At 39.9% G+C, this 16135-nt stretch overlaps 1 long non-coding RNA gene across 1 annotated transcript in view; it reads right to left on the bottom strand.

Annotated features, from left to right (window-relative positions):
- Positions 1 to 16135, bottom strand: part of LOC132423592 (uncharacterized) — a 187452-nt gene that overhangs the window by 40351 nt on the left and 130966 nt on the right. Inside the window, exon 3 of the long non-coding RNA XR_009519014.1 lies at positions 4534 to 4706. This is a non-coding gene — a long non-coding RNA (uncharacterized lncRNA). The remainder of the gene's footprint in view (positions 1 to 4533; positions 4707 to 16135) is intronic.

Here is a 16135-nt window from a genome sequence, read left to right as displayed (position 1 = left end):
CCTCTGGTTCTGAAGATGTTACAGCTGAGTACATTTCATGGGGTGCTCTTGAGTCTCCTTGGAGATTCCTCTCTGCATTTCCTTGGACTAAAATAGATGTTTTCTCAGATCCCGGGCAACCAGGAAATCCAGCCTCTTTCCGCTGAGACTTTCTTGCTTTTTGCAGACTTTATGGAAGAGAATCCAAGTTGATCCCTTTCTGGCTACCTCTGCAGTGTGGTCCACATCTGCATGGGAAATACTCACGCATCGTTTGACACAACAAACTCTTGGACTGTTCTCAACACTACATCACTGACTGTCCTGGCTCTTCCAACAAAGCAGCTAAGTCAACCCTGCCCTTGCTTTTGGGTTTTTCAAGAAGATAGCATCCTCTCTGCCTCCCAGTGCTCCCCAGGAGGCCTCTGAAAGCCCTTCTCACTGCACTGGGAGTTAGTGTAACTCCACCCTACCCTTTCCCAAAGATGGGTCAGGAGCCTTACAGTAGCACAACTACTCTCACCAAAAAATCTACTTGTCAGTCTCCCTTTCAATCCTCTGTTTGACCCTCTTTTTAAATTTTTCTGATCTTGTAAAGAGTTTAAGAGTGATGGAACAGTCTCTCTCCTTTCCTGTTGTAAACTCTGCATATTTGGGCCAGCAGGGGTGGGGAGGAGACCTTGTCTCACAATGCTTTGGTTTCTTGACATCTGTCACACTGTCACCTCAAATGAAACCGAAGCTAGTCCATATTGTGAGTTACGGTAATAGCTTACTTACTCCATATATGGGCAAATGGAAAAAAATAAGCAAGAAGATAATGAACTCTGATATCTGTATATAAATTGTTTTTACTCCTGAGCTTTTGTGCTATCTTAGCTTTTTAACATGAAATACGTCTCCATGGTATTAACACCTCTGTACAGTCCATATAACATTGGATCAATTTTTCAGCTCTTTCCTTAGTGATTTGCATTAGAAGGGAAAGGATATCAAGCTTTCTGACATCTAAGCTTTGGGGCTGCCACTGAGGTTATTTTCAATTATGTATCAAGTAACAGCAACAATGCTGTGTTGCCAATTAAATGGCTTTGATTCCCCATTTAGTGTGAATTCAAAGCTCAAATACCGATATAACCAGGCACGATAGAGCTGAAATCCAACAGGGGTCCTGCGAATCACGGGATTTAGTTTAAATAGCTATGTTTTGAACTCTCCCTTCGTTCTATTCAGCAATTAGTGACCATTAAAACCAAGAATCAAAATGTGCTAATACCAGGGAGTACAGGAAAATAAATGGAGACGTCACCAAAATTTATTACAGCCTGGAATTATTTACTTATTTGATTAATTGTTTATTTCCTGTCTAGATCACCAAAATGTATATGCAAAGAGGGCAGACACCTTGTCTTTCTTATTCATCATGTATTTCCAAGTAATTAGAAGAATAATGTCTAGCACAGAGTAGGCATGTGGTAAATATTTCATTTGATTGAAATGGGTTGAATAATGAATAAATTAATGAAAAATAATTTTTTGAGTGAATACTGCAGTTAATTCTAGAATGGAGATTTAATTTTTTATGTTTTCCAGTTAATGACCAACTCTAAATCATCTAGACACTGATTTCTTTTCTTACTATAACCATAGAACTTTAATTTTTAATTCATTCCCAGAGCTTAAAAAAAATAGATTTTACTGTGAACAAAAGAGGAAAGAGAAATGAAAGGTGATTAAAACAAATACTTCTTTCACATTAGCTGGAAAACAACATCTAGAGAATAATAATGTCAGAGGTCAGGCATGGTAGCTGTATTAGTTTCCTAGGGCTACTGTAACAAACTACTACAAACCATCTGGCTTAAAACAACAGATTCTTATTGTCTCACACTTCTGGAGATTAGAAATCCAAAATCGAGGCATTGGCAGGGTTTGTGCCCTCTGGAGGCTCTGAATCTGTTCCATGCCTCTCTCCTAGGTTCTGTTGTGTAAGTAGCTCCTGGTGTTACTTGGCTTGAAGCTACTCTACTCTCTGCCTCCATCTTCATGTGTCTTTTCTCTGTGTCTCAAATTTTCTTTCCTTTCTCTTTTTTTTTTTTTTTTTTTGTGGTATGCTGGCCTCTCACCGCTGTGGCCTCTCCCGTTGCAGAGCACAGGCTCTGGACGCGCAGGCCCAGCGTCCATGGCCCACAGGCCCAGCCACTCCGCGGCATGCGGGATCCTCCCGGACCGGGGCACAAACCCATGTCCCCTGCATCGGCAGGCGGACTCTCAACCACTGCGCCACCAGGGAAGCCCCCTTTCTCTTATAAGGACATCAATCATTGGATTTGGAGCCCACTCTAAATCCAGGATCATCTTATTCAAGATCCTTAGTTTAATAACATCTGCAAAAACCTTATTTCCAAATAAGGTCATAATCATAGTTACCGGGATTTAAGAAGAACATCTCTCTTGGGAAGACACAATTCAATCCTCTACAGTAACTTTCAGGTATTGGCCAATGGAAGCCAATACTAATCCTCTTCAGAACTATAAATCCAGTTAAGTTCACCTTTTTTCCCAGTCTTGGTCTCTGAACCAAGTACTCTGATTTCTCCACATATAGGTTCAGGTGCGTTCCAAATCCCTGACTAATCGAGGCATGATTTGGTCCTTCCTGTGAGACCGAATCCTGCCTGTGAATGCCTGACACACTGGGACAATGACCACTTGCCTTTCCAGCCGCCAAGTGTCAATTCCTGTCCTCTGGGTGCCATAACACTTCCTTTAGCATCCTGCCTAAATCATGACAGAGGTACGCTGAGCTTTGCTCACCTGTAGATTTTTTCCCTGCTCACCATCCCAGCCTGTGGTTCAACACAGAGGACACATTTCCTATGAGGTATGCAAACCCCACCTGCCCTGTGTTGTCAGGAAAAACCATGATGTCTTGTATATTCAACTGCCTTTAAAGCAACACACTGCCCTGATGTTTCTTCTTCATTGAGCTAAGAAGCTGCCTGAAATTCAACATTAAAGTGTTTGAGCCTCAAATGTGTTCTTAGAGAATATGTCTGCCGGAAGAGAAAGAAGAGTGCTGTGAGGAATCAGGGATAACACAAACCTGGGAACTAACTAGTGGACTCTAGAGGAGGATCTGCCTTTCTTAAGTGTTTTCCTACACCTGACCCGCCTTCAGTCCAGCCATTATCACTAGTAATTTTTAATGCCTTTTCCCTCAGTTATCTCAATGTGATGGTGAGCATGGAAGAGGAAGAATGGCAGTTTCCCCAAAGTTCAGTTAGTATTATTTTACTTCATGTATAATATTGCAGGCCCTATAGAAATTTTAGGATGATAAATTGATCTAGCACATGTTCTTTGAGGTTTGTGGAAAAAGAGCCTAACAGATGTGAAATTCAGCTGGATGTGGATAGGCACCATGTTCTTCTGGTTAACACGCTGACCTGGGCAGGGGAGACTGGTCACTCTGTTCCGAGTAAGACACTAAACAGTTTTGTGAGTTCAGACTATTGGAAACTTAGCTTCCTCCATCAGTATAAACCAGCAGAGAGATTAGATTCCTCTGAACTCTAAAAGGTATAGTTATAATTGTTAGACAGGATTCAACACAACAGAAAGATTCATCACAAAAAGAAAAGAGAATTGAAGTAGAGATTTGCTGACTCTACACAGTAGCAGTCGTTAGTTACACTTCCCTATATGTTGACACTTGATGCTGGAATGGCCATTCTGTCACCAAATTGAAACTAGAACCTTGTATTCATTAAAGTGAGAGCTGAGATCTCAAATGCTGGTAGTCTGTCAGATCTTAAAAATTAATAATTTCACATCAAATTCCAGCTGTTCTTGAAAAATTAGTAAGTCCCCATTACTGAGCCTACAGTTTCATGAGGCATTAAACCACTGAAGCTGAATGCAGCTGCCCGCATTAGACAGAGCACAGGATTTCTAGTTTGCCACAGTCCTCACCACTCCCTCTTGTTTCCCTGAGGCTGTAGCTGAAAATCAATTGCTATGCCTGTGCTATTTTTCCCACACTAGGCCTGTTTCAGGCAGTTACAATACAAACCTGGCCCCTAGAAATTTGCAAATTTGAAATTTGCAGCTGTGGTGTAACATCCCCAGAGTTCCCCTAAATGAAGGTATGTCCGTATTGGTGGTCAAGCATTTTCTGTGGAAGGATGGATCCTTTAGAACCTAGACTTCTAGAGGGAGGATAGACCTTGATTGTAAGCCTCTGCCCACAGCTCTAGATACTGAATTGTGGACTTCCATTCAGCAAGCACTTGGCCCATGTATGGAGCACTTCCTAGGTGCCAGGAACTGTGTGAATCCAGAATTTCTGTGTCAAAAAATTCCATCCATGAAGACTTTGATAATGCTCTGGAAACAACAATATGGGGCTAGGTAACAACAGGAATTTAGGCTTACCTTCCTCATACAGCTTCCTCTTCAACCTGAGCCTCTCCCCATCTTTTGCTCAAGACTGCCACAAGAGTAGAGGGCCTCTAGAGCACTTTGGAAATACACTTTGTTGCATATACTTACTTTTGTCTCAACTTAAGATTGGGTCTCTTCTTCTGTGTTGTAGACGACGAAGCCCACGTCCTTTGGGCAGACTGTGTAACAGGTCACTTAGGCTTTTGCAGACTTTGAAAGATCAGGCAGGATTGATTGGTTTGCAATGCAATACCTCAAGCTGACCAAGGATAAAGTTTCACCTATGAAACAAATATCAAATCAATTTTTAGATGTTCCTTAGCTAAATCTTGCTTAGAGCAGGCTTTTCATATTCTTTCAGCTCCCTCAGTTGCTTTTGAGATTTTTCCATACCAGGGTAGGAGAGAAGTAAAAACAATTCCAAAATCATGACTCAGAATGAAGCCCAGTTCTGCCCCCACATGAGGGGAGAAAGAAGGGAGGGGGCAATGAAGATGCAACATGTTGGGATAACTGGATACAATATAATCAGTTTTTTAAGAATTTACCAAGTTATTATCCAAGGAATGATGTTCCCCTTCCCTTGTGTGAACATTCCCCTTCCCTTGTGGGATGTTTCCCTTCCCTTGTGTGTCTACCATTAGTAGACACTTAAAATGGTGTACATATTGTATAAGTTATGAAGTTTTTGAGGTGGGAGCGATAGTTAGAACCACAAGACCTTGTTTGCACAGACAAATTATATGATGAAGTAAGACAGTTGTCTAAATGTACCATTTTAATGATTTGTATAGCTTGTTCAACTGATGGAGAGAATATTAGCTTCATAACCTGATAGAAGCATAGGTCAAAAAACTGAGAGTTTTAAAACAGCTGAAATGATCTCTGGCTTCATCAATATTCCTTTAACCTTTGCTGGGAAAGCTATATGATTCATCACAATCTAGAGAGTTTCCATTAGAATCAGCCTTTGCCTTGAGACCTCAGACTCCTGGAATGTATCTGACTTTCTCTCCTATTTATTCTAAATAAACTTTGCTGATGAGAGAGATTATTAAGAGGACCTCTATTTGCTATTGTAATCAAAATTTCATCTTGGTCTACAAATTCCTAACTCAGCTATCAATTGTTCACAGTAGCCTTCTATTGGTCAAGCTATCATTGTGTTAATCTTAATTACCCCATGTGTCAAACTCCAAATGCAAAATATATATTCAGCCTGGGTCTTATTTAAAAAAAAATAAAAAACAAGCAGTAAACAAATATCAAACTCTAAATCAATGGTGCATGTGCAGAGGTGCTTACGGATGAAGTCTGAAACCTACTTTTAAGAACATCAAAAAAGATAATAAGATGGCCTGATGGATGGCTAGAGGAATGATGGACATATGTGTGATAAAGCAAATATAGCAAAAGATGAACTGCAGAATCTAGGTAGTGAGGATATGCAATGCACAATTCTTTCAACTCTTCTGTATGTTAAAAAATTATCATAATAAAATGTGAAAGGAAAAATTCACTTGAGGTATGATATTAGAATACTGAATAATTGGATAATATGGGCACTGACCAACCAGAACAAATGTTGGCAGGAACAGGCCAGTTATCTGCATTGAATCACCCCTATTATTTGTGCTGAAATCTAGGAATTCTGGGGAATACAAGAGATATAATTTTAAGATACTAGGTCCTGATCTCTGAGAACTGACACTTTTATGGGGGATAAAGGTGTAGACAGTAGCACAGTCACAAATAAAATTCACACAACATGAGTGCATTAGTCAGGGTTCTCCAGAGAAACAGAACCAATAGGATATATACAGATATATTTATGAGAGGAGATTTTTTTTACAGGAATTGGCTCACGTGGTTATGGAGGCCAGGAAGTCCCACAATCTGTCGTCTGCAAGCTGGAGAGAGCCAGGAAAGCTATTGGTGTAATTCAGTCCGAGTTCAAAGGCCTGAGAATTGAGAAGCTGATGGTGTTAAGTCTGGTATGAGTCCAAAAGCCAAGAATCAGGAGCACTGATGTCCAAGAACAGGGAAAGATGGATGCCCCAGTTCAAGCAAAGAGAGCAAATTCACCCTTCCTCCACACGTTTGCTCTAATCAGGCCCTCAGCCAATTGGATGACGCCCACCTGCACTGGTGAGGGTGGATCTTCCTTACTCAGTCTATGGATTCCATTGCTAATCTCTTCCTGAGACATCCTCACAGACTCACCCAGAAATATTTTATCCACTATCTGGGCATCTCGTAAACCAGTCCGGTTGACACATCCATCATCATGAGAAAACGAAATTCTTTTGTTTTTAATTAATTTGTCTTTCCTCCTGAGCCCCTAAAATCGGTAGCAGGATAGAAACAACTTTCATCAGGTTTTTAACTTTATTGTCATCTGATTATCTTAATGCTTCCTTTATGATGGTAAAGCTCTTTCTTAGAAAAATAATAAGTTTTGTCCTAGACTTCTTGGTCTTCTGTCCATATCTCTGGCTCCTCTACAAAATTATGTTTGAATGTATGTGCCAGTGGAAGGGAGGTGTGTGTCTCCCACCACCTCACGGTGGAGAGAATGAGCCAGTCTCTCTCCGGGCACTGCATCTCTGGCCCTCTGGTCTCCAAGGCAATGCTGTTATTTTAGTGCTGCCTGCTTTATTTGCATTTACAACTGAATCCAACATCTATGACAGCTTAGAAAATCTGCTCTGCTTAGGGCTCCAAAGAGTTCCCTGTGCCAGTGGACCCCACACGGGCTTTCAGCTTCCCCTCAAACCCTGCGGTGGAGCCTGCAGTGACTACGTGGATTCACCTATGCACGGTGGAACCAACTGCTGCCCAGGAAAGTTCAACTTCAAGGCCTCCTGTCGCCTAAGCAAGTGACACTGCCAAGTTGCCTTTACCAAGAGATGATGCACTGGCACCCAGGTAGGTAGAACATCCTGTGCAGAGACCTCCTTCGGGAGGCCCACCCTTTTCCAGCACGTGTCCCCTTCTGCCATCTGCAGCCTCTGAGGATCTGAAAGAGTGAGGAGACCAGGTATTGGAGCCACATGCTTTATTACCTCCCTCAAGCTTTTTTTTTCTCCTGGCAATGAGGGTGTGTTAGTTTCCTATCACTGCTGTAACAAATTACCACAAACATAGTGGCTTTAAACAACATCCATTAATCATTTCATAGTTCTATAGATCAGAAGTCTGGGCACAGTGTGGCTTAGTGAAGACTTCCACTTAGAGTGGACTAAATACAGGCATCATCATACTGTGTTCTGTTCTGGAGGCTCTAGGGAAAAACCACCTTCCAAGCTCTTTCAGGTCATCGGTTAAATGCAGTTCCTGCTGTTGTAGGACTGAGGTCCTGGCTGGCTGTCAGCAGGGATGGTCCTTTGCTTCCACAGGCTGCCTGCATTCCTTCTCACAGGTTTCACGTGACTTCCCTCCAGCAAGAGCAGAGGGAGAGTTGCTCTCACACTTCAGATCTCTCCCCTTCTGCTGCATCTCTCTGCCTTCCTCTTCTGCTTCTAGCCAGGGAAAAGTTCTCTGCTTTTACAGGCTCATGTGATGGAACTGAACCACCTGGATAATCCTGGATAATCTCCCGATTTAAGATCTGTAACGTATTCACATTTCCAGGGATTAGTGGTTGGACATCTTTGGCAGGGAGAGGGTATTCTGCCTACTATGGTGAGGGGTTATTAATGATTTCCTCTTCCTGGATGAAACTCTGTTAGGTAAAACACTTTGATCTAATTACCTAGCCTATTATTGATATATTACATGAAAGCCAAAAAAAGATATTGGTACAACAGTTTTGACCTATTGCACATATAAGAAAAATGAGGCTCACAGAATTTAATTGTCTTGCTCTCACAATCTGAATATTCAGTGTCTGCCTGTGATGAGTCACATAAACAATATTCAGACCATTGTTTTTCCACATTCTCCCTCTTTTGGTATGTGGAGTCATTTTTTCAGTTCTGATGACATCCTGAAGACAGCCCCTAGGAACTAATGATGTCTATTTTTAACACCATGGTACAAGATCAATCCAGTTAAGCAATATGGGCCTCTGGCAGGCACTGGCTTCTTAGGTTCCCACTTTACCTATGGTGCTGAAGTACTTGGGGACCTGGAAGATCTCTATCTATGATGAACATAAACATCAAAAAGTAAAGAGAAGAAAAAGAAGTCGTTTTAGCCAAGGCAGGAAAGTTTGTCACAAATCCAACTGTTTTCTTCCTGAGCTTCCTCTTATTTTAATAGAGAGGCATGCTATCCACAAGAGGCTGAATTCTAGAGTGTGAGTCCTGGTTTACATAATTTATCTCCTAACCTATTTTATAATTTTAGAGGAGTCAGGCAATATACAGAAAAATGTGACCAATTTAGACAATATGGCAAAACATGCCATTTGGTCTCATTTATCATAATAGGAATTTAAAAGGATACTCACGAGCCACTTAGAACCCATGAGTTAGCTAAGCAGAACAAGTGGCTTTGAATAAGACCTACCCTTAAATCATTTAGTGCCTTGCTGCATCATGAAAAGCAAATACTGAAAAAAAGAAAAACCTCTGAGAGTCATAACAATCAACTTCTCAGAAAAACAATTTCACCCCTGCTTAAAGGGCTTGCAATGCCAAGAGGACCACCTTTATTCTAAGCTCCAATCCCTCTGCGATAGAAGGTGCATTTCTCCCCTGGCTCTATGACAGGGGAATGGAACCTGCTTGGCCACCTTCATCCTCCCGTGTAACAGTCTCCAGCTAGTGTGTTAACTAACTCTGGGCACTCTGTCCAGCAGAAGAAAGAAGATGTCCACAGTCAATTTTGAGGCAAGAACACTGAACACAGAGCAAGAGCAAAAGGAGAGGGTCAGGTTTGTGCAGTGGGCGGGTCTGCACATTCGGACGCGTTCAAGCCCGATCTAGCCTTCTGCCCACGGGCTTCAAGCCCCTTTCATGGAAGAATACAGTGGAAAGGGAGTCACATCCCCCAACACGCCCCTCACAGTAGACAATGGAACTACAGACTGGGATCTCTTAATGGTTTATGAATCATTGTTCTTCTGTGAACAAAGGAGACTGAGACCTATAGTGAAGAGACTGTTTTGAACACCAAAGGCAGCCAGCAGAACCTCTCCTAAGAGACAGAGACTCTACTAATGGAATCTCTCAAAACCACTAAAGACACTGCCAGCAGCCTACTTCAGGATCCCTGTGCTCACATTATGAACCAAAGGTACAGAAGGTATCAGTGGTACATGTGATTTCCACTGCACCACATCATCACGGCTACCATAACATCATTTTTGCTGACCACTGATACAGCTCTTGTCACAATACATCAAAATTATTCATTTAAATAATAATTATAATAAGTTAAACTTTATATATGTTATCTCAGTTGATCCACACAGTAACCTGAAGAAGTAGACACCATGATTGTCCTATGTGATAGGTGAGGAAACTGAGCAGTGGTGAGGTTAAGTCATCCGCCTCAGATCACACAGCATCTGCTAATCCGGATCCGCCTCCGGATCCAGCCCTTGAATTCTGTGCTAATAATACCTGCAGTGGCCTGCTTTTCCTGCCAGGCAGCAAGCTCACTGAGGGCGTAGGCTGCTTACTACACATCTCTGCATCCCCCGTGACTGACATATAATAGCTGCTTAGAAAATGATAAATAAATGTCACATGAATAGTCCCACGTCTTGTCCAACACAGTTCACTGATCCTTCTGGCTAAAACATACTTTCTTTAAGGTCATGAACAAAGGCTCATTCATAGGAAGAACAGACTGAGGAGATGGTAAGCGGAGTCTGGTCAAGTGGCCAATAACATTCCTTGAATTGGCTATATTACTGGCTACTTGCCCTTATAAGCTATTGGAGGTCAGGGTGACAAACTCATTTGGCAAAGTTTCCTTGACTCAGTATTATTTTATTATATATAACATACGAGTTATTAATCAATCTATAATTTACTTACATTTATACTGAATCAGGTAAGACCTACATAATCATTGTCTAACAAGTATTACTGTTTTCTTCATTACTCAATTGGGAGATGAAGTTGGGGGGAAAAAATTCAAATATAGAAGTACACACAGGAACAGATCAAATCCTCTACATTCTCTATGTTTTCCTCCCAGAGGTAATGACTATAAACAACTGACTATGTATCTTGCTTTGCATTTGTATACAACTTTTCTCCCAAATAAATGAGATTACATAAACTGTTGCACTGAAACTAGATTAAGTTCTGTAACAAAGTAAGAAAGAGGATGGAAGTATAACCCTGTGTCTCAGCAAAGACTGCTTATAGAGTAGGTGGAGCTCACACTCCCACCCTCCACTCCCACCTGTTCTGAGGGATTCCCCACTTCTCATAGACTTGGGGGACCTCCAAGCTTTGTGAGTCTTTGTAAGTCTCTATTAGGAGCAGATTCGTTTGCTAATAAGCTCAAAATCTGGTGCATCCTTCATGCTGACCAGTTATTGCTTAAGTAGTGAAAGTGACAGTAATTTTCATTGAGTGAGTCCACACTTTCCATTTTCAGACCAAGCCTTAAAGACGGGTGTTGCTTGGGATTGCTTGTTGATTTTTATTCAAAATAAATCTTGGACATCTCTTTCTATTCTTCTTAAAAATTGAGTAATATTCTCAAGTATGACTGTTCCATACTATAATTAGTATTTCCCTTTTGATGAAGGAGATTTAGGCTTTTCCAAGATTTTTGCTATTAGAAACAGTACTGTGATACATTTCCTATAAAAGTAGTAGGACTTACTGTAGAAAAAACGTTCAAAATGTGTATTAAAATACCTTAAAAGGGTAACTGTTATGTATGGACGGCGTGGTTGCATCTCCCCCAAATTCGTATGTTGAAACACCTCAAATGAGATGGTGTGTTAGTAGATGGAGCCTTTGGAGATAATTAGATTTAGATGAGGTTGGAAGGGTGAAGCCCCCACAAGGAATTAGTGTCCTTATTAGAAGAGAAAGATTAGAGCTCTCACACTTTCTCTGCCATGTGAGAATACAGCAAGAAGGCATTGTCTGCAAACCAGGAAGAGTGATTTTACCGGGAACAGAATGGACTGGCACCTGGATCTTTGCCTTCCCAGTCTCTAGAACTGTGAGAAATAAATTTCTGTTGTTTAAGTCACCTAGTCAATGGTATTTTTGTTTTAGCAACCTGAAATAAGACAGAAATCCCATCTGAAAAATATAATTGTTGAAACTATCTTAAAATATTTACTTATTTTGAATCATTTTCCCAAGTATATAAAATATTAGTTTATATGTTTGGCTAATGCTGTATATTTGATTGTGTACTGTGCTTTGTATTACACTTAACATTCTATCATAACATTATCTCATAACATTATTTATTGTTAGATTTGATTTTTAAAGGCTGATTTTAAGACATGATTTTTAAAGGTTGCCCACTGCATCACATGTATGTAACAAAATTTGTTTACCCTTTCTTCTATTTTGGTCATTTACACTGTTTCCAATTTTCAGTTATAAACAACGGTCAAATGAATATTGTAGTAAGTCAACCTGTAAGGTAGGTAATGTTTTAATGAACATTTTATAGATAGAGACCATGAGCCACAGGAAGGCTAAGAAGCTTGCTAAATAGAACAAGTATATGGAATAGAGAAAAAGAGGAAAGAATGATAACTGTTATTTCACACTATTTACCCTCTCTGCCTCAATTATTTTACTATCTCACAACAGGATTATTAGGATCAAATGAAAAAATGCTGAAATTACTTTGAAAGAGAATATTATCATGGAGCACTTATGATGTCCAGATGTAATAAGGAATAACAAATCTGACTCCATATTAAATCTGCTTCTTTTACCTTAACCTTTGTTTTCTATTGCTTTCGTTACAAGTTAATCACTAAAGGGATGTTGTCTATAGCTTAAAGTACACATAAGCCTGTCTCCAACCCCCATGCCTGAACGTGAAACTAATATACCTTTGTTCAGCTCACAGGAAGCATCCTGACCCAGCCCACCTGTGAAGGGCTGCAGGAAAGGAGAAATTAACATATCCCCTCCTGGAGGCAGGCCAAAACCAGGAGATATTTGCAACAACTTATGGCCTTTTTACTTTACTTCCTCACCTTCCCCTTTCTTTGTTCTATAAAAGAAACTAGTATTCAGACCTCAGGAAGATGGTTCTCTAGGACATTAGTCCACCATCTTCTTGGACTCCCAGCTTTTCAAATAAAGTCGTTATTCTTTGCTCCAACACCTCATCTCCTGATTTATTGGCCTGTCATGTGGCAAGCAGGATGAGCTTGGACTCAGTAACACAGATATTAAGTTAAAAATGAAGGTGAAGCTCTACTCGGAGAAAAGAGTCAAATATAATGTAAATATTACTTAATAGCTACATAAACAAATTTGCATTGGATAGTTAGAAAATTGTGTGAAAATAAACAAATTTGCATTGGATAGTTAGAAAATTGCCTGTTCTTACTCTTATTTTATACTTCCTTGGTAATTCCTTTTTATATGTGAGTTGATTCCCTAGGGGGGAAAAATGTGTGCTAGAGCTCTTATCTGATTTATTAACAGTTTACTTTTTAAAGTGGAATTCATATTTGTATAATTGTGAATGACCTTTATGATTTTTAAATCTTTTTGCATCATTCATGGAAGATAAGTCTTAGGCTGCATATGGTTTTGGTGGCTTAGGTTCAATAAGCTGTTGAACCTCATGAAAGTGTTTCTTGTAAATAAAAAAAATATATCATGGAATTAATATAGAGTTCAATTTATTAACTATTAATACTAGGGGTAATACCGGGTAATACCTTTGGACTGCTACCTAGGGGCACTATTGTCTCATAAATTCAAAGAAACAGAACAAAAGGGAAAGGGAAGGAGAAAAATATAAGTTGAATAGAAAAAAAACCAAAACAGAATGAACAGTAAGGAGGATTAAAGAGGTAGACATGAATGAGACATTGCCAAAAATTTGCAGCAACTTACACTTAATGTAGCAAGGTTTATTTATTTTATTTTATTTTATTTTTTTTAAACATCTTTATTGGGGTATAATTGCTTTACAATGGTATGCTAGTTTCAGCTTCACAACAAAATGAATCAGCTATATATATACATATGTTCCCATATCTCTTCCCGCTTGCGTCTCCCTCCCTCCCACCCTCCCTATCCCACCCCTCCAGGCGGTCACAAAGCACCGAGCTGATCTCCCTGTGCTATGCGGCTGCTTCCCACTAGCTATCTACCTTACGTTTGGTAGTGGCAAGGTTTATATGTTACCTATGTTTTTCAGTAAAGATTTCAAGAAAAATTTAAATTTGGGGTTGGATATTATAAAGCAGTACACTCAATACAAGCTGTATATTATATCTCTTCAACAAGTAAATCATGATCAATAGAAGATCTTACACATGTTTTATAATCAATATGTCAGCCCCACCTACCATAGCCATGAAAGCTATCTTTTCTCCATTATAAGGAGAGGAACTTTAGCAGAAAAGTGATTCTGTTTAGAAGTGGTAACTCCACCCATTCCCCCAAATGGTGCTAGAGTCAGTACTTCTGAGGCTGAATATTCCACCTACCATAATTTGATTCTAACTCCTTATTCCAGTTTCCACCCCCTTCCAACCATCATTCTCCTAATCAGAAATATCGTAAGAAATCAAAGCATTGCTGATGCCTTCAGAAATCCTGACATATCAAGTGGATTTCCTTCAGTTCCAAGGTATAGAAATCCCTGCTCAAACTAGCTTAAAACTGTAAAAGAAATCATTGTCCCATATTACTGAAGATCCAAAGAAAGTTCTGAATCCAGGAGAGGCTTGATCCAGGAGTTCCAAGGAGGCCACAAAAACTCAGTTCTCTGCACCTTTGTTCTACTATCAATGGTACCCACTTCATCCCTGAACTCTCCAAAGAGGCCTAGCAGTTTCTCTGGGCTCTGCTCTGGTGATAGCAAGTTTCCAGAGTTCCAAACCATGTGTCCTCACATTATACCAACCATGGGGAGAGAGAAAACATCTATGTTCCAGAAATATCAGTAAACATCTCCTTGTGTCTCATGAACTCTGACTGGGTTGTTGCCAACTTCAGAACTGGCCAGAAGAATGAGATTTGTTGATTGCATTTAGTCACTTAGGACTCAAAGCCATAATTTGGAGTGGAGCGGACACTAGTCAAACACGTGACTGCTACTGGGACGTATTCGGTATCCCAAACCAAAGTTGAGCTTCTCTTATATAAAAGGGGGATTGGATACTAGGCAATAATAGCAACAACACTCCCACAATAGCTGCTGTACATAATGGTTTAGAAGAGGGAAGACAGTAAAGGGAAAAAGGGTAATGATATCATGATAGCACATAAGATCCAGGAGTTGTTCTAAGGTCTGTACAACGGAACAGACCGAGAAAGAGTTAAATCATAAAACCTCACACATCAACAAATACAATCTTAGAAAAAGCACCCTAACTTTCACTTACCTGGGTTGCATATACCCATGAAAAATGAGTAATGCCATTTTCATCATCCTTACTGAAGTTAATCAATTTTGAAAGAGCACTGAGTAAAAGTTACAAAAATTGGAAGAAAGATATGATCTTCAGAAAACATTTCAAACATACATTAATATAGCAACAAACCTCCTAAAAAGCAGATAGTGATACATAATGCAGACATTCTTAGTCCTATGAAACATGAGAGGAAAAAAATTCAGGCCCACACTAAATGGAATACAAATTTATTGTAGGAGGCAGATTTTACTACTACTTTGAGAGAGCTGTTATTGTCTATCATGTCAGCTCTCCCATCTACCACAACACATCTTTGTCACTGCACTGTCACTCAAAATATGAAAAATCATAGACCTCAAAATAATTAGAAATCTGTAGTTTGTTGGCAGTGCATTAGAAGACAACATATTTAATAAGATCAGAAAATTCAACAAAAGTCAGTACTCCTCCGAATCAGAAAGCAGCAAGGTTTTCTCTGCAGGTACTGAGAGAGAGGTTGGCATCACACCAATCAACCCTTAGGCTCAGGTTCCCCCAAGAATTGACTTTCAACAATTCCAATCTATTACACTTTTCAGCTTCTATCATACCTTAGAAATCTGCCATCTAACCCAAGGGCCTGAAGGCTTCATGATACAAGTGCATAGGACTTAGCCTGCTGCCTCAGGGCACATTGACACAAGAAATTATGGACTAAAAAATATGTGACATTGACTGCAAAAGATATTTCAACTCACTTATTTATTTAATAGACAATTACTGAGTATATATTTGCGCCAGGTATTATGATATGCAATAGAAATATAAACCATGAGTAATAAAATTTAGTGAAGGATAGTGACAAAACTACTGTGTGATACAGTCTAGATTTGTGATTGAGAATTGAGACAGGAGCTAGGTTTATGGGATCAGAGAGAAAAAGAAGCCAATCTAGAATGGCCAGGTCTAGGGTCAAAGGAAGGAAGGAATGCAAAGAATGGGGGAGGCTGGAAAAAATACATTTTGATGAGCATGAACTTAAGATGAGTACTTCAAGCAAGTGTATTCAAGGGTCTTTGCAGTGTGGGTGGGGGTGAGGGATAAGTTAGGAGTTTGGGATTGACACATCCACACTACTAGATAAAAAAATGGATAACCAACAAGGACCTACTGTATAGCACAGGG

This window comes from Delphinus delphis, chromosome 3 (genome assembly GCF_949987515.2).
Source record: "Delphinus delphis chromosome 3, mDelDel1.2, whole genome shotgun sequence".
NCBI lineage: Eukaryota > Metazoa > Chordata > Mammalia > Artiodactyla > Delphinidae > Delphinus > Delphinus delphis.
This window is presented reverse-complemented; position numbering and strand designations above follow the sequence as displayed.